At 46.9% G+C, this 23484-nt stretch overlaps 1 protein-coding gene across 7 annotated transcripts in view; it reads left to right on the top strand.

Moving 5' to 3' along the window:
* Positions 1–1372: 1372 nt before the first annotated feature.
* The window catches only part of LOC120991600 (protein BTG3-like), a 171130-nt gene continuing 149018 nt past the window's right edge, over positions 1373–23484 (top strand). For 4 of the 7 annotated variants that reach the window (XM_040420450.1, XM_040420410.1, XM_040420427.1 and 1 more), the window contains exon 1: positions 1373–2419. The gene's annotated coding sequence lies outside the window, so the exon portion shown is untranslated. Of the gene's footprint in view, positions 2420–7403; positions 7502–23484 lie in introns of those variants that run through there. The other 3 variants (XM_040420423.1, XM_040420437.1, XM_040420430.1) reach the window with 2 other exon arrangements.

Genomic DNA, 23484 nt, shown 5'->3' with positions numbered 1-23484 from the left:
ATACAGCGAGGTCACAAACGAGGAAAGCCACCCCAACACCAGCTTTTGCCAAAACAGAATTTTACTTAAATGTGGCAATAAACACAACCACAAATGCTGGGAACATACAATACATTTACACACACCCAGCCCGAAGGCTGAAACCCTTGTGCTGCACAGCACGGCGCCCTCCGATGGATGCAGGAGGAAAGTGCAGTAATTTACCTACTGACGGGCACAACTAAACTGCCACACCTCACCTGTTATTACCCTAAAAACAAGATCCACTGTATGGGTGTGTGGTAGGGGCTAGCCTGTGGGGCAGCACAACAGCTTACAATCTTACAAAGCTCTACAGGATTCCCCCTCCCATAGCTGGTCCTGTAGCACGTGCCTGAGTATTCCTTCTGAGCAAAACGCCAGCCTGGCTTGAGTTTGTGGAGATTTATCAGCTCTCCAGTGTGAAATGTCCCTTTAAGTTATGGAGTCCTTGCAATGGACAGTATCAACTCTTGTGGCCTGACACAAACAGAGACCCTAACTAACTAACTACAGGCCTGGTCTCAGTCTCTAGGCGCCAACACTGTAATGAGGTGCGTGCACGATCTTACCGACCCGGGTCTGCTCTGCATCCGCTGGTGACTGAACAGAACAAAAGTATCTCCAGGAAGCATGCGGTACCGCAGTGTGTGTTGCTTTGTTCCTCTGCTCTCATCAGCGTTCCTGGCAGCAATCTTCCTTCCTCTGGACAGGATCAGGGTCTTGGACACGATCAGCTTCACTCAGCTGCAGCTCTGGTATATGAGGGAGGCTCTCACAGGTACTGACCACTACATACTGGCTAGATCTCACAAGAGCTGCCGTTCTGGAGACACTCCGACCCTGGAGTCTACACATCACAATTTAGCCCTTGTCAGAGTTCACCTGCTGCCTGATATCTCCCCCCGACAGGCGCCGCTGCCACCGGATTATCAATGTTATTCACTGCACCTGTTTTAATGTTATGGCTGATGGGTTTGTAGTCCGATAATATGAAACGTGTGAATCTCAGACTTTTATGGCGCTCGATCACACTCCGAATTGAACTGCATCTTATATACTAATATCATTTGTGGATCAATATATCAGATCTCTGTTTGCTGTCAGTGAACAGAAACATTATTCTTTACATTCTCATACAGATAAAGCGGCACCCGGCTCGTTACAACGTTTCAGAGCTCTCACTTGTAACAAACCCTGTCCGTACATGATTTTCATTCACCGACAGCAAGAAAATGAAAGGAAATGAAACAAGGAGTCTACTGGAAGTAGCTGAAGATTTTATCTTTATTTCCATGGCACCAAAACGACCCTTTAATGCAGATACAGCCAAGAATCCCAGGACCAACGGAATAAAAATTATTTCTAGAACTGCCAAATATGCTTAAAAGGCGGCAGGATTGGCCGCTGGCAGCGCCCCGAGCCGCGGCTGCCAATCACCGGGCAGGAGAGCAGAATGCAGAGCACTTTGCAAGCACAGGAAACTACACAGACCACAATGCTTTGCGGTTTATGGGCGTACGGGGGGGGGGGGGGGCGACAATGGGCAGGATAATGGCTATTGTATAAAGTAGCAGAAACATAAGTATGTGACGACAGCCCACCCCCCAAAAGAGATGAGGGATTTCCAGAATGTTCTGAGATCTGATCGCCGCGGTAACTGATCAATAAAGGACTGGAGATGGGTGTGGCATGGCAGGGGTTAAAGGTGACAATAAAGATATGCAGGCATTCGGACGTCATTTATTAGACAAAATATTACACCTTTAGGCCGTGTGATAAAAGATGGCTGCCGGGGTCCGCAAACATAGCCGAACAGATGCAGGACAAAGAGGGAGGGCGCAGGATAAAAATATAAAAAGAGGAGCTGGCATCCCTGCGGTGGGTGCCCGGGGGTGGCATCACTTATAGGTAAGAGATTCACGGCAAGAATCCTCCGTAACGGGTCGTCCTAAAGACAGGTGAAAGTTGTATCCAGGGAGATGCTTTCAGCAGCCGGGGGGTTAACTGCCTGACTTAATCTGCCTGGCAGAGAGCAGATTTTGCAGCAGGGCGGGGACATGAAACAGATATTCAGCGTCCCAAAGTGACCTCCCGCGAGAGACGGAAGTTTAACCTTTGCAGTTCCAGATTCCCCTCCTTCTGCGGTCTTTTCCTGGCCTTCGGGAGGGTGGACCGTGCGCTCACATCCGCGCCTCGCTCTACGTGTAGATTTTACTTCCATCCCGGGACGACAGCAGAAAAGGGTTCTGCAGAACAGAAACTCGCACCGTAGACGGGAGAATCCAGACCACGGTCCGAAGTAAAAAAAAAGGGCGAGATCCGGGCGTCCACGCTGTGAAACCGCTCACGTGGTCAAGAAACGTTAATTAGCGCGGTAAAAAAAAAAAAGTGCCCGCGGGTGAGATTATTTTTAACTTCTTATGTGAAAACAGACTTTAGAAGGATATAGTTGGTGGGGGGGAAGGTACCAGAGAGGGGCGCTGTCCGCTCCGAATTATTTGTTAGGGGCGTTTCCAGTATGATCCGTACAAAAAAGATTCAGGCAAACCGGGGGGGGGGCAGGGTTCTGTTTTTGAAATCTAAAAAAATACAAAAATTCCTCATAATGCCTGTTTGTAGGGACTGAGGCCCGATTGCAGTGTAAAGCCTCATTGCCTGGTCGTGCCCATATTGTGGCCTGCAAATAGCGCTAACCATTGGGTCCGCAATCCGGAAGGTGCGGAATGGAGGGGCACGGAACCCCATGAAACACTACAGGGTTCTTCCGTGGTTTTCTGTCCGTGCCTCCGCAACACAAAAAAATTTATGGTGCGGACGGATCACAGACCCATTCAAGTTCAGCCGCGCAGATGCTGCCCGTCATTGGGGGGGGCGCAAATTGCAGTCCCCACTGCACGGAACGGCCGGAACATGTTTGTGTGAATGAGCCCTTACATTGTAAGGATATTTTTTATGGTAGATTTTTTTTTTATATTGATCAGTCAGAAGAACAAATAAAAAAAACGGAATCTTGTAATAAAACGGATTCTGACGCACATTTGGCATCCGTCTCAGCCATTTCCGTCTAAAAAAACTAATCTCAGATGGAAATGGCTCCAACAGATGCCAAATGTGCGTCAGGATCCGTTTGTTTTTTTACCGGCTCCTGTTTTTTTCCCCTGCTCTTCTGACGGATCAGAAGAACAGAAAATTAGACGGAGGTGTGAACTCTCCCTGAGAAAGTCTTTTCTTGTATTTTTTTTTACCTACATTGGGGTCATTTTTCACGAGAATTTTTAAAATCTTGTTTTTATCACTTTTTTGCATGCTATTCGATAAATTTACTGTGATGTTAAAGGGTTTTTAATTTTTTTTTTAACACAGGATAACTCATCAGTATGTGATCGGTGGGGGTCAGACACCCGGGATCTCCGCCGATCAGCTGTTTAAGAAGGAAGTGGCGCTCACAGTAGCGCTGCGACCGTCAGGCAGCTTACCCGAGGTCATGTGATGTCACGTTTATCGGTCACATGGCCTAGGCGGATGTGTATGGGACTGAGCGCGATACCAATGGACGGTGCTGTGCTTGGTTTGCAGAGAGAAGGCCACAGCCAGTGCCTTCTCAAACAGTTGATCAGCGGGGTCCCGGGGGGTCGGACCCCCACCGTAGCTCATCAGTAAAAATCTGTCAGAAAACCTCGGAAATATAAGACTTGTGTCTGGAGAGGTTACTCCAATTTTTTGTGGTTTGCGCTAGAAAATTCTCCATTTTTCTGGGTTTCTTTCATGAGGGGAGAGTTTATCTGCTCTGCTATTCCGCTGTGTTCACGCGCCAAAATCAGCAGCGCACTTGATTGTACAAAACCCCTTTTTATGCTCCATAATACCCTTCAAAAGCTTGAGAACAGCTTCCCGTTAGGTGATAACTGACATAGTTCACACGGGCGAGTATTTTTACACGTTTTGGGTCCATGCACACGGCAGGGTAGTTTATGCTGATTTTCCACACAGATTTGTGCGTTTTTTGTTGCGGATTTTCACGCAAGCGTAAAAGTGAAAAGGAAAGTGAACTCTGCACTGAAATCCACACGAACAATTGGCATGCTTCAGATTTCATAATCCACATGGCAAGTCAATGTCCTTGCTGTGTACAGGATATTATGAAAATCTGACGTCACATTCATCGGTCACATGGCTGAGGAGCAGCTCAGCCCCATAGACGTGAATGGGACGCAGCCGCTATACAGTGTACGGCGCTGTGCTTGGTGAGCTGAGAGAAGGCGCTCAGCTGATCGGCGGGGGTCCCCACCAATCAGATAGGTCATCAGTATGAAATTTTCGGTAAGCCTTTTTAACATGAGAGAGTCCTTGTTGTCCTCCATGTCGGTACTATAGCGCTGCTATTGGTTTCTTCTTATATAGTTGAGGGGTTTGGGGTCGGCTAAGGCGCCAGGGCCCGGATGCTGTTGTATCTTCTGCACCAGTCTTTTAGCTTTGAGGCAGAGGTGCAGCAATTTGGGGTGCACCTAACCCTAGACCCTCTCATCTACATGAGAGGACAGAAGTAGTATAAATGTCACGTTGGCCTACGGATTCTGTTTTGGGCCCCAAATTATCTGATAAATTATAATTTTGCATAACTAGAGGAAACGGTTTAACTATAGTTCTATGAAAAAGCTCTGCTACATCCATCAGTTATTTTAGCCCTAGCCTTGTAATTCCATAAGACAACTTATAAGGGTTTTTTGGACCTATCTTAAAGTGGACCCCCACCTCGACACCTGCGCCCGCTGTTTTCAGGATTCTCCCGATTCAATTGCCGCGCGGACAGTTTGTTCACGTCTGTGACTTCTGGCTGTGGTTCCCAATGTTTTGACAGCTCTACTGTGCCGTTCTCTGGACTGTCCAGGACAGAAAGGGGTCAGAGCAAGAACGGCCTGTCACCAGAAATTCTGAAAAACCCGTGCCGCAGGTCATGTGACCAGAATGCAGAGCGGGAAAATGTCAGGCTTTTAGTAAAGAAAGTACAATAGGAACATGGTGAGAAGGCCTGTTTAAGCATCTGTGCTCTAGACCTCAGGTCCTGACAGACCCCATTAATTTAGTGCTTTTTCTTTTTCTTAGCGCACTGGGCGTGGTCGTGGTGTCCACGAATGATGTATAGTTCCCCTGGTTACTTGAATACTAATCGTCGTCTTAGAAGGGATAAAAATCCATACCATTAAAGGGATTGTTGACTTTAGACAATCTTTTTTGGCTAGAGGGAAACTATGACAAGTTGGTATCCTGCTGATGGGACCCCCAGCAATCAGCTGCGATCTGTGGCTGAATCTTCTCCTGCACCTCCACAAGGGAATCTCTGCTCTGTAATATCGTTGTTTGTCTCAAAAATCCCAAATTCAAATACATTCAAATGAAAACAGTTCTAGAAAGGCATGAAAACCATCATAGAGGTCAAAAACCCTTACAAAACGTATAGAAATCACAGATCATAATGATAGCTCCTCTGTGGAGAGACATCAAAAGAGGTCTTCTTTGGTTGGAGCATCTATCGAACGAGCAACCTCTTGCTATTAGCGAGACTACCATATCCTATGCGGCCAAAGGACATGAACACCCACTTCTAACTCTTGGGTTTAATCATTCTAGTCAACTGATTCCTAGAAGTACGTTGAGCCGACCACAAAAACATGTAATCGCCATAGACAAACATGCTCCCACCAAAGAGCTCAATGACTTTTAATGTGGAGCTAGTAGAAGATGCCACCGCTCAACAAGTTCTTCTCTGGTAAAGCAGCACTGGTGACCAGTATGTTTCACCTGTGAAGACATCCAAGAGCAGCAATAGTTCAAGTTTCAGGTAGAAGCTCATAGAACAGGACCAATGGTCTTCCGGAAGCAACTCAGGAGCTTGATGAGTTTGGTTTCCATGGCTGAGCAGCCATGAGATCACCATGCACAATGCTACAGTTACTGGACATTTTTCTTCAGTTATGGTCACTCCTCATCTTGTGGGTTTGGCGGATGCTTCTAGGTTTGGTGGATACTGCAAAGTTTGATGGAAGAAGACTGAGGATCTGAGCTTTGCACTCACTGAAGTGAAATCTTTATTGGATTGTCTCAAGAAGACAACCATTGTTCAAATGCCTTCCACTCAGGACTTCCCCCCAGAACAAGGAGACTCCTCTGTGTGAGAAGCTTCTACTCTGTTGGGTTTGAGCTGTACCTGTATTATCAGGGGTACCTGGAGTAGGACCCGTTGTTAAGAGATGGTCACATAACTTTCTGGAAAATTGTGAACTTCCAAATTTGAGGCAACAGTTTGAAGAAGGACTTTATCGGTTTTAGAATGGCAATCACCACTTGCAAGAAGTAAAACCAATCACAATTGTTCTGCTGAAGGAGAACTTGACTCAAGGCCCTCAACTTCAACTCCATGAAACTTTTGTTGGATGTCTACAGCCCAATTTCACTGATGAATAAATGGACATCAACTTCAGAGGAGTGGAAGGACCAAGACCGTGTTAATGAGATGCTCCACAAGCCCACATGGATTTTCAGAGGTCCTCACACCTTTGGTGATGTGTAGCTTTAGATATTTGCTCCACTGGTTGAGACTCTCGTTCCTGCTACCAGTTATACAATTGTAGCTCACAATTTTCTGTGGGCAAAATCATTTGTAGCCTTTCATGTACGCTGCTTTATGGTCAATGCTTTATGTCTATGGCCAGATTTAGTAAGACTTTGTTCACATCATATAAGGGGCTACAATACACGTCCATAAGGACATGTCCTTTTGTCCTCCATCAGGCCAGTACATGCCAGTATTGTTTTTTTGTTTTTTTTTGCAATATGGAATAGCGTAGTAGTCAACACCGTTCCATACACAGGTAAACAATAGAATGTGGACAGTTTTTTACAATGAAGCCTACTAGCTATGTATCTGCTGGACCTTCCGTTGATATATATGTTGGGAGATCATCCATTGTAGGCTTCTAACGTGATGTGAACAGGGCCCACAATTTGGTCCATGTAGAAATTGCCTTTGGTTGCAGTTGAGTCCAGGACCCCGGTCTGATCATGAATATGTATAGGAATGTTCATCTCATCAGGGACCATCTTAATGCAGACAAGTACTGAAGACAACTTAGAAGAAGGGAGGGTCATCTGACCGTAACCTGGCAGACAATGTCTCCCTGGAGAGTGAAGTAAATCTGAGACTGAGGTGACAGCAGGGGCGAACAAGAGGTGACAGCAGTACTCAGAAGTGCAGAGGGAGGGCTGCAGGAAGGAAGATGGGAGGGACATGGGAGGAGATCACAGGGGAGGAGAGGAAAGACGAGGCAGACAGGGGGAAAAGAGAGAAGAGACATGGAAGGTGGGAGAAGGAGGAGGGAGGATGCAGGGAATGGGAACTGCTGGGACAGGGAAGAAGAGGGAAGGAAGAGACTGCAGGACAGACAGAGGAGGACGCAGAGACAGCAGCATCCCAAGCAGGGAGGTAAGAGTGACATTCCTGCTCTGCTCCACATAGCAGAGGCCTGATGAGGGGCAGCACACCGCCTCCACTGGGGGCCCCACAGAGCCATACACCGGCACGTTAACTCCTTCCCTGCCGGAGGGGCCCCACACCGAGACCTGCCCCGTTAACTCCTTCCCTGCTGGACAGGTCCCACAGAGCCATGCACTGGGACCTGCAGCATTAACCCCTTCCCTACAAGAGAGATCCCACAGAGCCATACATTAGGACCTGCCGCGTTAACTCCTTTCCTGCTGGAGGGGCCCCACAGAGCCACACACCGGGACCTGCAGTGTTAACTCCCTCCCTGCTGGAGAGGTCTCACAGATCCATACACTAGGACCTGCCGCGTTAACTCCTTTCTTGCTGGAGGGGCCCCACAGAGCCATATACTGGGACCTGCAGTGTTAACCCCTTCCTTGCTAGAGAGATCCCAATGAGCGATACACCAGGACCTGCAGCGTTAACCCCTTCCCTGCTGGAGAGGTCCCACAGAGCCATACACTGGCACCAGCAGCGTTAACTCCTTCCCTGCTGGAGAGGTCCCACAGAGCCATGCACTGGGACCTGCATCATTAACCCCTTCCCTACAAGAGAGATCTCACAGAGCCATACATTAGGACCTGATGCGTTAACTCCTTCCCTGCTGGAGAGGTCCCACAGTGCCAAACACCGGGACCTGATGCATTAACTCCTTCCCTGCTGGAGAGGTCCCACAGTGCCAAACACCGGGACCTGCAGCATTAACCCATTCACTGCTGGAGAGGTCCCACAGTGCCACACACCAAGACCAGCAGCGTTAACCCCTTTCCTGCTGGAGGGGTCCCACAGTGCCATACACTGCTGCATTAACCACATACCTGCTGTATTAACCCCTTCCTTGCTAGAGAGATCCCACAGAGCCATACACAACGACCTGCAGCGTTAATTCATTCCCTGCTGGAGAGGTCCCCAAAAGCTAAATTCAGGGACCTGCAGCATTTACCCCTTCTTTGCTGGAGAGACCCCACAGAGCCATAAACAGGGATCAGCAGCATTAACCTCTTCTCTGCTAGAGGGGTCCCACAAATCCCTATATAGGGTTCTGCAGTGTTAACCTCTTCTTGTTTGGAGGGGTACGTACAGCCATACATAGGATCCTACAGATTTAACCTATTCTTTGCTGGAAAGGTACACAGACCTGAATACAGAGTCCAGTAGTTGCTAAACCAAACTAACAAAAAGGGCAGGAAAAAGGGTATAAAACTGAAAACAATGGCAGGAGCAGATTAATGGCAGCTTGTGTGAAGCTTCAAAGTAAGGGCAAAATCAGACTCACCTGTGATTAATCTGAGACCGGACCCGCCTGCCTCCACCCTGGCAGACCGATCAATGGTGGTCTGGATGCTTAAAAGGGCCAATTTTACTCCCTGCTCCTTCTCCACAATGGCAAAGGCATGCGAACCGTCTGAGCAGGCCAGAAACGCCGTCTACAAGGCTCCATCTCCACAGACCTTGGCTTTCCAGATTCAACAGAGTGAAATGTTATCAAGACGTTTGCTCCTCATGGTCGAGAACCTTCCAAGACATGGTGGAAAGAAGAAAAGCAATTAGAGAACCCTGCGAAGGTTGGTTCGAAATGTGACAAAGAAATCACATACAACTTCCAAAGAACTTCAGGCTGAGCCGGTGACAGCTGGATGGAGCTCCAAAGACCTTGACATTGCGGTCTCAGGAGCGAAAAATGCTATCAAGAAGTTTGCTCCTCATGGAACAGTCAAAAATCTTCCAGGACATGGGGAAAAGATTAAAATCAATGAAATAACCCTATGAAAGGTGGGTCAAAATATGACAAAAAAAAACACAAACGTCATCTAAAGACCTTTTAACCCAGCTGGAGACATCTGGAGTGTTGGTTTCATCCCCCCCATACCATACACCGAGCACTAACCAAAACTGGGCCTTATGGGCGAAGGTCAAGGAGGACCCCACTGTTTAAAGAAACCCACAAAAAGGGCGATTGAACTTGGCCAAAAGTTACACAGACAAACCACAATCCTTCTGGGAAAAGATGAAACCAAACCAGAGCTCTCTGGTAATGCACACCAGGGTTATGAGGAGAAGATGAAGCCTATAAAGAAAAGTCCACCTACCAACAGTGAAACATGGCGGAGGAGCCATAATGTGGTGGGGCTGCCTCCGCGACTGAAGGCCTTAGACGAGTCGCAGGAACGATAAAATCTGAGCATTTCCGAGCGAAACGTCCTTCTATATGTAAGAAAACTGCAAAATGGGTCCGACAGGGGGATAATGACCCAAAGCAAAGACATCCAAGAAGAACAGTGACCAGGAACGTCCTGATCTCAATCCAATGGAAAATCTTTGGGAAAAGGAACCTGAAAACATTAAAGAGGCTAAACTCCCAGCGGACGGGCGAGACGCTGACAGAGGGCTCCAAAAAAACGGGGGACGCTGTCACGTAGGAGGACGGGCGCCTTCAATCCTGTCACACACTATGGCCCACAAAGCGGTGCATACGGCCCTGACGCTTTAACCCCTTTTCTGCTGTAGAGACAATGTATGTGGGCCCACAGCTTTAACCCCTTATGTGCCCATGGCTAGAAAGACAGAATTAACCCCAGCCATGCTGAAGGGACTACTGTAAAAAAAAAACAAAAAAAACACTGCAGAGGCATGGCTAGTTAACCCCTTCTTTCTAGAGGGTTAATGTTAACAGTGCTTAGTCTTGAGGAGTTAACCCTAGGCCCAGGATTAACCCCTTACTTACTGAGAGGGGCACACAAAGCATCTCCTGGCTGCAGACACTAGAAGACGGGCAGATCGGTCGCGTCTTCTCCTGTAAGACATTTGATGGCCCTACTCTTCGGTGCAGACACAGGCAGTGAATAGTGTTGCGGTATTAACTCCATCTCTGCTGGAATCCTAGCCTTTGCATGGTCCTGCTGAAATACCTCCTTCAGTCTGCAATGCTGCAGCGTTAACCTCTTCTCTGCCACAATACCACTGCACGTTGCTACTCATTTAACCCCTCTCTTTCTGAAGCATCCTGAAAGTTCCCCACTGATTCTACACAATTAACCCCTTACCAACTGAAAGGTCTCTGATGGGTATTGCATGGTCACCTGTTTAGGTAGTACAGGGGCACAAGTCTACTACTTACCTTCTGTCCATAGATACGTGATTAACCCCTTCCCTGTGGGAAAGGCATGGCCCCAGCCCAAAACTCCCTCCCACATGGTGCTAAATTGTCCTCTTTATTATACAGGGGGCTTTCTATTCTATGAAGTAATCTGGAAACCTCATAGACAAAGCTTTATAAAACGCACCCTTTCCCTGCTTGCATCATTAACCCCTGCAATGCTGCACCCTTACAAATATCTCAAGGCCTTGACAAGAATATTATACACCTTCAGCTTTAAGCACCCCCCCCCCCTTGGCATAGAGAAGCATCATTAACCCATTCCCCGCTGGTAACTTTGACCAGACAAGAGCCTGCATGTCTCCGATCCCCGCTGGCGAGATCACACAGACTGTCACATGACCTTGGTGCATTCAGGTCTTCGGTGCCAGGGAAGTCATGCAGAGCATTTCACAAGCGTTCAGAAGGAGCTTGTAGTCAAACACCTGCAGGGGCCGCCTGGCACCGCCGACGTGACTCGCAGTGTGACAGAATGATCCCGCCATGTCAGTAGTAGATGCTAAATAATCCCGCGCAGACGCATCAGAGCTGAGTTTGCCTTTGGTGCAAATGGTTAACAATGCGCAGTGACAGATTCAGCTCTGCTACATCTACATATGCCATATTTATAACGGTAAAGCATCTGGTATAGGTTATGTGTTTAGTTCCACACCCATTGCCCAGTGTGCCATCAGTATAAGCCGCCATATTGCCCTGCCTTAGTTGCTCTTTTTCCCCCCCGTCCTGGTCCACTCCGGGCCCTGAATCTACCGGCTGTCTCCTGCTATTCCCCTGCAGGCCCCAAATACTCCTCCCTCTTTCCTATTCTCTTGCAGGCCCCCAATAACGCCTCCTCCTCCTGTGGCATACCCTTATAGGCCCCCGAACACCTCTCCACCCACCGAGTGTCGCCCCCAATCTCTCCCCACTCCCTGCATCCAGAAATCAGGTGCTGGACATGCCTTTCATTCCTAGAAGCTGCGAGGCAACTCCCTTAAAAGACGGCCACGCTTGGCGTTTGGAAAGCCTTGTATGCCTACGGTATATGGCGCGACACAAAGACTAACCGGGACCCAGATACAACAACTCCCAACATACCCTACCAGAGCAGGGCTGTAGTACCCGAAGAGCTAGAGTGCTACAGAATAAGGGCTTTCTGTATAGCACAAACCTAACTATGGGTCCAGTATATAAAGGCCACCTACAGCTCGCACACCTATAGTCTTTCCAGTACATTTCCAGTTATTGGCCCATTTCCCTACCGATTACGCATGTTCGGCTTGGCTGGAATGAGCGTAATAATTCTGCGGTGGTGGTCGTAGGATATGGGCGGCTGCCAGGCACCTCCGTGGCGTAATTAAGAGACAAAAGAACCAGGCTGGAAACATCCAATCCCATAAGGTTTTCAGGGGATCTCGACGAAACTGGCGCAATCCAGCAGCAGAAAAAAAATATAAAAATAATAATAATAATAATAATGTCTGCAACTTACAGATGATTCAGTATTAAAAACAATAAATATAATATTATTTTTGGCATAAAATCTGTATAAAACAGAATTTAAATCATTTAAAATAAAGTATAATGATAAAATAAATGGAAAAGGAGCATGAAAAATAAATGGAAAATGAAAACAAAAATAAGTAGCTAAAATAATAAATATTTAAAATAAAAAAATGAATAAATGGATAGAAATGAAGGGGATAGTGAATACTGCGACGGTCTTCGTCAGCCCCCCATCTCTGTCCACATGATGACCCCGGCTCCACATTATAGATGAATGGGCCACAGTTGGATCATTTGTCAGGGGGGCTGTGGGCGTGATGCGGACCTCCTACGTGTTTGTGTCTTCATCAGGTCAGAAGTTTTTTTTTATTATAGTAGCGGCTCTAATGGGTCCGACGTCTTTCGCCCATTTGGTCTCCTTATCTATCGACCGTAGAGAGGCGATATGTATTTGTGTGCGCCCCGACCGGACGTAGACGAGCTGACCCCCCTCCACCAGTAAGTCTTTCCTTCTTAAAGGGGCGTTCACGGTAAAATATCTGCCCATTGTTACAAACCTCGTTCCCGTGAGCGGCTTCATGTGAACGGTAAGACGGACGATTCAGGGAAGGACGAGCTTCGATGCGCGATGTCTATAGGCGGATGTAACGCCTGATGAAAGCGGCCCGTGCGTAATTTATATGATAACCCGTATGATGAACAGTTCTGCAACTCTCTAGCTTACTTTGGGAGGCAATTCTTCTTCAATACTTTCAAGATCTCTGTTTGCTGACAGGGAATGAAGACATTCTTGGTCAGAGGTTGAAAACCTATTGTGACAATTCTTTTCTCACAGCTGAGGGTTTGTTACAGTTGTATCTAATCTAGACAATCCTCTTGGTAGCACCGGGCTGATACACTGATACATTGTAACAAACTATCGAGACAGGAGAAAGATTTGTGCTGCTGAGGTGTTTAGTTCACCATTGCCTAGAAGCTTTCTGTGTTGTCATTCAGCTTTTTAGTCTCTGTGTAAAAACGTTCACTGTCAGCAAGCAGAGGTCTTGAAAATGATGATGATTTAAACCCTATTAGGGGCAAATCTTTACATCACGTTGACCAAGCAGTTGTCGTACCTCTTAAAGGGGCTGTCCACGGAAGAACATGGCTGTTTTCTACCAAAAATAGTGCCCCACCTGTGCACAGGTTGTGCGTGGTATTGCAGCTCTGAGCCATCAATGCCATACCGGACACAAGGTGTGCACAGGTGGAAGAAAGCAGCCATGTTTTTTCTTAGCGGGTACGGCTCTGCCCTGCACATTCTCATGTGGATTTTTGAATTTCACCCTCACTTTCCACCACATCTTAATGTATCCTACAGATCGGAGGGGATTGTGGGGCCCCTGAACTGCTGGGCAATGTCAGGCTGTGCAGAGTGCGATGGGTCAGGCGGGGAGGTCACCAGGTCATGCCCCTATTCTACATCACAAAGAGGGTGGGGGCCAACAAGTGTTAGAGTGAACCCTCGCCAGGAGCGGGGGCCCCTCTCTCATTTTTTGTACTCTAGGGCCCCCTGCTTTTCTAACACACGCCTACAACCCTTTAGTCCTGCAATAAAACCGCTCTGCGCCATTAATCTACTATTTCCGATTATTCGCCCCCATTTTTGCGCCGGGGTCTCTATGGATACGTTACACTTTTCCATTCTGGCCGATTTTTACTTTTTGGTCTGCAGTGTTCTACGGGCACAAAAAAAACAAAAAAAAAAACGCTGGTCATGCTTCGGCGCCATTTTCAGTCCTGTGTCCCGGGGCTCAACAACCGGCGTAGCTAATATAATGCTGGTTGACAAATAGCTTTTAAGACCCCTGTAAAGCCCTGCGGTGGTGGGATTCGGGGTCACCAAGAGCAGCGGGAATCTCTCTGGAGAAGCTGCAGGAACGTCTTAAGGATTGATTTGAGATCCTGCTCTAGACCCGGTTAACCCGCTCGCTGCCCCGACGTCCGGGGACTAAACAATGGAGCCGTCTCCAGCTGTGGACGAAGAGCGGACGGGGAACGTACGGGACACAAAGAGAATCCGGGGGGGGGGGGGTGCAGAGCCATGAAGGGGCAGGAGACAGAGAAGCTGCACATCTTACCGCTTTAATAATTAAGGTCCAAACACATATTTCCTGAAACTCTCTGTGCTGCTGCAGATCTCATCACTCAGAGAACAGCAGAACAATTAATATTTTACCATAATAATGTATATGTCCTGAAATCCTCTGTGCTGCTGCAGATACATTTCCTCCGTGGGCTCCAGTTGCCTCCATGACACTGCGCTCAGTTCATATGGCCCAGGTTCTCACTCTCCTCGTCTGAAATACTCTGTGCTGCTAGGGGCCCCACTTTGTAACTTTCCGGCTGTAATCTTCCATTGGCCCCCATTCTCCTCCCATCATGACGCCGGCGTTCTCACATGAAGCGCAGATCAGGCTTTAAATGTCTAGAAATTCTGATGGACACGACACACTGTACATACATGGAGCCACACAGACTCTGGGCAGAAAGCGTCAGCTTGTCAGAGAATAGTGAGTGCAGCTCTGGAGTATAATACAGGATGTAACTCAGGATCAGTACAGGATAAGTAATGTAATGTACACAGTGACTGCACCAGCAGAATAGTGAGTGCAGCTCTGGAGTATAATACAGGATGTAACTCAGGATCAGTACAAGATAAGTAATGTATGTACACAGTGACGGCACCAGCAGAATAGTGAGTGCAGCTCTGGAGTATAATACAGGATGTAACTCAGGATCAGTACAAGATAAGTAATGTATGCACACAGTGACTGCACCAGCAGAACAGTGAGTGCAGCTCTGGGTATAGTACAGGATGTAATTCAGGATCAGTACAGGATAAGTAATGTATGTACACAGTGACTGCACCAGCAGAACAGTGAGTGCAGCTCTGGGGTATAATACAGGATGTAATTCAGGATCAGTACAGGATAAGTAATGTATGTACATAGTGACTGCACCAGCAGAATAGTGAGTGCAGCTCCGGAGTATAATACAGGATGTAACTCAGGATCAGTACAGGATAAGTAATGTATGTACACAGTGACTGCACCAGCAGAATAGTGAGTGCAGCTCTGGAGTATAATACAGGATGTAACTCCGGATCAGTACAGGATAAGTAATGTATGTACACAGTGACTGCACCAGCAGAATAGTGAGTGCAGCTCCGGAGTATAATACAGGATGTAACTCAGGATCAGTACAGGATAAGTAATGTATGTACACAGTGACTGCACCAGCAGAATAGTGAGTGCAGCTCTGGAGTATAATACAGGATGTAACTCCGGATCAGTACAGGATAAGTAATGTATGTACACAGTGACTGCACCAGCAGAATAGTGAGTGCAGCTCTGCAGTATAATACAGGATGTAACTCAAGATCCGTACAGGATAAGTAATGTATGTACACAGTGACTGCACCAGCAGAACAGTGAGTGCAGCTCTGGAGTATAATACAGGATGTAACTCAGGATCAGTACAGGATAAGTAATGTATGTACACAGTGACTGCACCAGCAGAATAGTGAGTGCAGCTCTGGAGTATAATACAGGATGTAACTCGGGATCAGTACAGGATAAGTAATGTATGTACACAGTGACTGCACCAGCAGAATAGTGAGTGCAGCTCTGGAGTACAATACAGGATGTAACTCAGGATCAGTACAGGATAAGTAATGTATGTACACAGTGACTGCACCAGCAGAATAGTGAGTGCAGCTCTGGAGTATAATGCAGGATGTAACTCAGAATCAGTACAGGATAAGTAATGTATGTACACAGTGACTGCACCAGCAGAATAGTGAGTGCAGCTCTGGAGTATAATACAGGATGTAACTCAGGATCAGTACAGGATAAGTAATGTATGTGCACAGTGACTGCACCAGCAGAATAGTGAGTGCAGCTCTGGAGTATAATACAGGATGTAACTCAGGATCAGTACAGGATAAGTAATGTATGTACACAGTGACTGCACCAGCAGAATAGTGAGTGCAGCTCTGGAGTATAATACAGGATGTAACTCAGGATCAGTACAGGATAAGTAATGTATGTACACAGTGTCTGCACCAGCAGAATAGTGAGTGCAGCTCTGGATTATAATACAGGATGTAACTCAGGATCAGTACAGGATAAGTAATGTATGTACACAGTGACTGCACCAGCAGAATAGTGAGTACAGCTCTGGAGTATAATACAGGATGTAACTCAGGATCAGTACAGGATAAGTAATGTATGTACATAGTGACTGCACCAGCAGAATAATGAGTGCAGCTCTGGGGTATAATACAGGATGTAACTCAGGATCAGTACAGGATAAGTAATGTATGTACACAGTGACTACATCAGCAGAATAGTGAGTGCAGCTCTGGAGTATAATACAGGATGTAACTCAGGATCAGTACAAGATAAGTAATGTATGTACACAGTGACGGCACCAGCAGAATAGTGAGTGCAGCTCTGGAGTATAATACAGGATGTAACTCAGGATCAGTACAAGATAAGTAATGTATGTACACAGTGACGGCACCAGCAGAATAGTGAGTGCAGCTCTGGAGTATAATACAGGATGTAACTCAGGATCAGTACAAGATAAGTAATGTATGCACACAGTGACTGCACCAGCAGAACAGTGAGTGCAGCTCTGGGTATAGTACAGGATGTAATTCGGGATCAGTACAGGATAAGTAATGTATGTACACAGTGACTGCACCAGCAGAACAGTGAGTGCAGCTCTGGGGTATAATACAGGATGTAATTCAGGATCAGTACAGGATAAGTAATGTATGTACATAGTGACTGCACCAGCAGAATAGTGAGTGCAGCTCCGGAGTATAATACAGGATGTAACTCAGGATCAGTACAGGATAAGTAATGTATGTACACAGTGACTGCACCAGCAGAATAGTGAGTGCAGCTCTGGAGTATAATACAGGATGTAACTCCGGATCAGTACAGGATAAGTAATGTATGTACACAGTGACTGCACCAGCAGAATAGTGAGTGCAGCTCCGGAGTATAATACAGGATGTAACTCAGGATCAGTACAGGATAAGTAATGTATGTACACAGTGACTGCACCAGCAGAATAGTGAGTGCAGCTCTGGAGTATAATACAGGATGTAACTCCGGATCAGTACAGGATAAGTAATGTATGTACACAGTGACTGCACCAGCAGAATAGTGAGTGCAGCTCTGCAGTATAATACAGGATGTAACTCAAGATCCGTACAGGATAAGTAATGTATGTACACAGTGACTGCACCAGCAGAACAGTGAGTGCAGCTCTGGAGTATAATACAGGATGTAACTCAGGATCAGTACAGGATAAGTAATGTATGTACACAGTGACTGCACCAGCAGAATAGTGAGTGCAGCTCTGGAGTATAATACAGGATGTAACTCGGGATCAGTACAGGATAAGTAATGTATGTACACAGTGACTGCACCAGCAGAATAGTGAGTGCAGCTCTGGAGTACAATACAGGATGTAACTCAGGATCAGTACAGGATAAGTAATGTATGTACACAGTGACTGCACCAGCAGAATAGTGAGTGCAGCTCTGGAGTATAATGCAGGATGTAACTCAGAATCAGTACAGGATAGGTAATGTATGTACACAGTGACTGCACCAGCAGAATAGTGAGTGCAGCTCTGGAGTATAATACAGGATGTAACTCAGGATCAGTACAGGATAAGTAATGTATGTGCACAGTGACTGCACCAGCAGAATAGTGAGTGCAGCTCTGGAGTATAATACAGGATGTAACTCAGGATCAGTACAGGATAAGTAATGTATGTACACAGTGACTGCACCAGCAGAATAGTGAGTGCAGCTCTGGAGTATAATACAGGATGTAACTCAGGATCAGTACAGGATAAGTAATGTATGTACACAGTGTCTGCACCAGCAGAATAGTGAGTGCAGCTCTGGATTATAATACAGGATGTAACTCAGGATCAGTACAGGATAAGTAATGTATGTACACAGTGACTGCACCAGCAGAATAGTGAGTACAGCTCTGGAGTATAATACAGGATGTAACTCAGGATCAGTACAGGATAAGTAATGTATGTACATAGTGACTGCACCAGCAGAATAATGAGTGCAGCTCTGGGGTATAATACAGGATGTAACTCAGGATCAGTACAGGATAAGTAATGTATGTACACAGTGACTACATCAGCAGAATAGTGAGTGCAGCTCTGGAGTATAATACAGGATGTAACTCAGGATCAGTACAGGATAAGTAATGTATGTACACAGTGACTGCACCAGCAGAATAGTGAGTGCAGCTCTGGAATATAATACAGGATGTAACTCAGGATCAGTACAGGATAAGTAATGTATGTACACATTGACTGCACCAGCAGAATAGTGAGTGCAGCTCTGGAGTATAATACAGTATGTAACTCAGGATCAGTACAGGATAAGTATTGTATGTACACAGTGACTGCACCAGCAGAATAGTGAGTGCAGCTCTGGAGTATAATACAGGATGTAACTCAGGATCAGTACAGGATAAGTAATGTATGTACACAGTGACTGCACCAGCAGAATAGTGAGTGCAGCTCTGGAGTATAATACAGGATGTAACTCAGGATCAGTACAGGATAAGTAATGTATGTACACAGTGACTGCACCAGCAGAATAGTGAGTGCAGCTCTGGAGTATAATACAGGATGTAACTGAGGATCAGTACAGGATAAGTAATGTATGTACACAGTGACTGCACCAGTAGAATAGTGAGTGCAGCTCTGGAGTATAATACAGGATGTAACTCAGGATCAGTACTGGAGAAGTAATGTATGTACATAGTGACTGCACCAGCAGAATAGTGAGTGCAGCTCTGGAGTATAATACAGGATGTAACTCAGGATCAGTACAGGATAACTAATGTATGTACACAGTGACTGCACCAGCAGAATAGTGAGTGCAGCTCAGGAGTATAATACAGGATGTAACTCAGGATCAGTACAGGATAAGTAATGTATGTACACAGTGACTGCACCAGCAGAATAGTGAGTGCAGCTCTGGAGTATAATACAGGATGTAACTCAGGATCAGTACAGGATAAGTAATGTATGTACATAGTGACTGCACCAGCAGAATAGTGAGTGCAGCTCTGGAGTATAATACAGGATGTAACTCAGGATCAGTACAGGATAAGTAATGTATGTACACAGTGACTGCACCAGCAGAATAGTGAGTGCAGCTCTAGAGTATAATACAGGATGTAACTCAGGATCAGTACAGGATAAGTAATGTATGTACATAGTGACTGCACCAGCAGAATAGTGAGTGCAGCTCTGGAGTATAATACAGGATGTAACTCAGGATCAGTACAGGATAAGTAATGTATGTACATAGTGACTGCACCAGCAGAATAGTGAGTGCAGCTCTGAAGTATAATACAGGATGTAACTCAGGATCAGTATAGTGTCTTAACTTTTTAATGACCCTCTCTATGTAGACTGTAATTGTTGAAACGGGAGCAGATCTCCGGCTACACCGCCTGGTTTGAATGTTTGAGTCATCTGAATGTCGATTTCAGAGAATGCGTCTCTTCCCCGTGTCACGCAGCGGTCACTGGTTATGGGTTAGTCCTCACATAGACACCTCTTTTGACCTCTTCTCTACTATAACACGATGAAGCAGTTTGTGGTTAGAAAATAAAAGGTTTGCAAAATATTGGGGAAGTAGTGATGATGTGTAGTAAGGACACGACTGTGTGAATGACCCCCTGACCCGACCAAAGGGAAACTATATTAAAAATAGAAACTCCGTATATTCACTGCCGGCTCCTAGTCAAGGGGCTTTTACAGGGGAGGAACATTTCACCATCTCCCTCCTCTATGGAAAATCCCTGGTCCAAAGCTAATTATGGTTGATCTGCTGGACGTCCCTCACCCCAGTCAGCCACAATATTTCTCTCTATAATGCTTCTCACTGGAGGTGATACCACGTATAGTGGAGGTCGCCCAGCGGGTATATAAATGGGCAGAACCCAGGGGGGACCCTACACCGGCCTGGGGGGCTGCAGTTGGATTTCTGATCCCCCTTTGCTGTATATTATTCAGACGACAGGCCGCCAAAATCTGTAGTCTGCTGATGGATCTTGCATGTATATAAGGAGCAGTCTGTGGTCTCCCCCATTAACCCTTTGTTCACCGTGGTTGATAGTGATCATAGGATAAAATGTAGGGGGCCCTCACTTTGGACCTTACCTGGGTCCACAGAAGGACTCGTCTGGCTGTGCATCTAGTCAAACCCAGGATCTGTAATGGAGGGTTTTCTAAGACCCCAATGCTGTAGATAAGATCTCCCGTTGTTGCGCAGGTCTTTGGTTCCGCTGCTGCAGTGATGACGTCCTCACTGCAACCAGTCACCGACCACAGCGGTCACGGGAAGTAAGGGACACCACTATAGAAGGAGACTGGTGCTGCACCGATGACGTCACTGATATCGATGTCACAGATTTTTGCTGCTGATTTGCAGTTTGAACGGCCGAGGGTCTGCAGTGGCAATGGCAACTCGGAAACCCCCCAACATGACTGTCCTGTGGGATCTGAACGCAGAATACATACTGAAATCCCGCTGCTTCACCTCCGTGTCTCGGCGGACAGCACATGGATCCAGTGAATTCCATGTGTGTATTCAGTTGCCCGTTTTTTCCGTAGATCGTTGGTCTGCAGGAGGACAGTGGGAGCGTGCGCTACTATGGTCCATACCGCGCCAATTTTATTCAATGTGTATGATCCATCTTTCACTGATTCATTGCATAGACAATTGCGTTTGTAAGATATTTTGATGTTTGCAAGAAAGAAAAAAAGGACATTTCTGTGTCCGTTTGACGTCCATGGAAAAATCCGTCCATAAAGAATCCATGTTTGGTCCATGTGTCCAAAGCAGGGCATGTCTCACCCCTGGTTGCGGTCAGAAAATGTGGAGAGCACGCGTCCATGAAAAACGGAAATGTGAACAAGGCTTTAGGCCTCATGCACCTGACCATATTATCCATCATCGTCTGATCTACATTTTTTGCGGATCGCACGCAGACCCATTAATTTCAATGGGGCTGCAAAAAATGCGGACACGACCCAGACATCATCTGTAGCTGTCTGCACATTTCGACATTGGGGCCCATAGAAAGTGCAGGATGGATGCGGCCGATATCCGCATTTTGCAGACCGCAGAACGGATGCGGCCATGTGCATGAGGCTTTAATGTGCATTCACACGACCGTTTGTATTTTGCGGCCCACAAAACTACGGATTACCTCTGTGTTGCATCTGTTTTTTTTTTTTTCTGTTTTTTTACTTCAATGGGTCGTGAACTGCGTTTCAAGGCCAAGTATAGGACATACGGAAAGCATATAGAAGACATCTGCGCGCTTTCCGCGTCCGTATGTTCGTTCCACGAAAGAAAGAAAATGTCTTATACTTGACGTCAATGAGTCCACAAAAAAAAAAGGTAGAACGCGGACGTCATCTGTATTTTGTGGATCGGCGTTTTGAGGACCACAAAATACAAACGGTCGTGTGAATGGCGCGTTGGTCTGCACGGTAGAATGGTCTGGTTTCTCGGGGGCTCCACCTTTAGCGGTTTAGCACCTGATATTGTCTGTACTTTAGATATCGGATCTTTTTACTTTTTAAACATCTTATTTTTGACGACTTCTGAAGGAATTGCTGACTGGCAGGGAGTAGACCGGGCAGTGCGGGCAGTCAAGGAGTTAAGAGTAGACCGGGCAGTGCGGGCAGTCAAGGAGTTAAGAGCGAGTAGACCGGGCAGTGCGGGCAGTCAAGGAGTTAAGAGTAGACCGGGCAGTGCGGGCAGTCAAGGAGTTAAGAGCGAGTAGACCGGGCAGTGCGGGCAGTCAAGGAGTTAAGAGCGAGTAGATCGGGCAGTGCGGGCAGTCAAGGAGTTAAGAGCGAGTAGACCGGGCAGTGCGGGCAGTCAAGGAGTTAAGAGTAGACCGGGCAGTGCGGGCAGTCAAGGAGTTAAGAGCGAGTAGACCAGGCAGTGCGGGCAGTCAAGGAGTTAAGAGCGAGTAGACCGGGCAGTGCGGGCAGTCAAGGAGTTAAGAGCGAGTAGACCGGGCAGTGCGGGCAGTCAAGGAGTTAAGAGTAGACCGGGCAGTGCGGGCAGTCAAGGAGTTAAGAGCAATGCTCTTGAGGTTGAAGAGAAATCAGCGAGTGACAGAGCGCGGTGTGACAGAGTTATACAAGGACAGACAGCGGCCCCCTCCCTCCTCACTGCAGGTCTCCTTCCTCCTCCTCCTCCTCCTCTCAGCTTTGTTCCTTGTCTCTTTTCTTCTTCTGCTTTACCTGGGTCCCTTCTGGCTCACTGACACCCCCTACCTCCGCTGGTCGCCCTCTTTGTAGCCCTGCACTCCTTTCTATAGTGCCGCCACCCCCCCCACCATGCTATATTTAGCCACACTCTGTCCTAGAAAGATCTTGTCTGGCTATTCCCAGCTGGGCCCAGCTTTGTTCTGCTCGTCCATCTTGGGTATTGCACTCTTACTTGCAGAGCAGAGTCTGTAAAACTGCAGAGCATTGTGCTGCAGAGCGCCGCACCTTTAATTTTACTTGTGCGCCAATGTTCCTTGTGAAGTTGCCTGTGGCGGACCCTCCCCGCCGTATATTATTCTAGCTAATAGGCGATCCTTCTCTCTGCAGTCTGCTGCTCCTGTGATCCGAGCCATGCCGGAGCCGCGACCTCCCACCGTTCACCGCCATCATCCTGCAGATATTGCCAGATAATGTCGCAGAGCATCTCATCCGCAGAGATCTAAAGCGCTGTGCAGAGCCTCGCATCGCCTATTGTGGTGGAATGTGCATTTCCTGGGATTAGGGCACATTTTTTTTTACTCTTTTTGTAGTTTTTTATAAATATAAAATGCACTCGCTTTGTAACAGTCATCGCAACATTGAGGGAACAGAACTATATTTCTATAATATTTTTCCCATGTGTCACGCATTCATTTTCTAGATCTGTCGTTCATTTGCCAAGTTACCCCGGGGGCATCAGAAAATCTGCCAGCCAACACTGGTATGAAGGCGACTGGCTGGATACGGTGCAGAAATGCCGACAGGTCTGTGCCATTTACATCTTCAAGCCGAAGGTTCATTGCTTTTCATATATTATTGGACTGTCGGATATGTGGTTGTCTAATATATGGCGGCCACCATGACAACTCCTCCATATTTGGTGCCCGATGTCATTGACATAACGGTG

The sequence above is a fragment of the Bufo bufo genome, chromosome 1, assembly GCF_905171765.1.
Source record: "Bufo bufo chromosome 1, aBufBuf1.1, whole genome shotgun sequence".
Taxonomy (NCBI): Eukaryota; Metazoa; Chordata; class Amphibia; order Anura; family Bufonidae; genus Bufo; species Bufo bufo.
The sequence above is the reverse complement of the archived record's forward strand: the minus strand, read 5'-3'. Positions and strand labels throughout refer to the sequence as shown.